The sequence below is a fragment of the Rattus rattus genome, chromosome 15 (genome assembly GCF_011064425.1).
Source record: "Rattus rattus isolate New Zealand chromosome 15, Rrattus_CSIRO_v1, whole genome shotgun sequence".
Taxonomy (NCBI): Eukaryota; Metazoa; Chordata; class Mammalia; order Rodentia; family Muridae; genus Rattus; species Rattus rattus.
In genome coordinates this window covers 13,569,050-13,569,943 of record NC_046168.1, presented here as the reverse complement: position 1 = coordinate 13,569,943, position 894 = coordinate 13,569,050, and the positions used below count along the sequence as shown (strand labels likewise).

The 894-nt window shown below is 39.5% G+C and overlaps 1 pseudogene; it reads left to right on the top strand.

Moving 5' to 3' along the window:
- Nucleotides 1-337: 337 nt before the first annotated feature.
- LOC116885067 lies at nucleotides 338-454 on the top strand (annotated as a pseudogene).
- The last annotated feature ends 440 nt before the right edge of the window (nucleotides 455-894 follow it).

Here is an 894-nt window from a genome sequence, read left to right as displayed (position 1 = left end):
AAACCAATGAAACCCAATGAAGGAGTCAGAAATAATTCCAGATGCATGTAGACATCAAACTTTGAAAAGATAGCCTCTTCGAACAAATTGCAAAAAAATATTTTACTCACAGAGACATGAAGCCAGACGTCCATCTCTCATCCTTCACGAAATCCAATTCAAAACAGATTGAACACCTCTAACTAATATGAGAAACTTGGACTCTGCTAAAGTAAACCATAAATAAAACATGAGCATATACAAGGGATTTCTGGAGAGTAGCATATGAAATAAACATTGGAATTGTCAAATGAAACTGCATGAAATTAAAAACTTTTGCACAGAAGTGTAAATAATCACTCCCCTAGAGGTGTTGCAGATATGGCTGTTGTGTCACATGTGTAGGTGGCAGAGAGAAGCTAGATCTATGCTCAGTGCTCTGACATGTGTTGAAGTTTGGTCTTTTGCTTGCATTGTAATATTAACTGACCCCCCAAGGCCTGGTTGCCTCCAGAGATGAGAGAATCTGCATATACACAAATGAGGCTATATAATTTTGCCCATACCCCCAAGTTGTCCACTATTGGTTAAATAAAGATGCCACCAGCCACTAGCTGGTGGGTTTGAGTTTCCCTGTTATTGGAGCCCAAGGAGAACCATGAAAATGGAGAAGAAGGTGGAGAAAGGAGGAAGCTGTCATGGGGTAGGTGAATCATGAAAACATAGCCATGAGGCCTGGCTAGTTGGAGTTAAGAGCTTCCCAGATGGAACACAACAAATTATAAAATGAGGTTAATAATGGGGAAATGGATTCTAATAGCACAGAGAGAAGATAACTGCCCAGCTCTCATGCTGATTAAGGCTTATTATAAATATAAAAGTTGTATGCCTTTTATCTGGGAACTGATCAAAGGC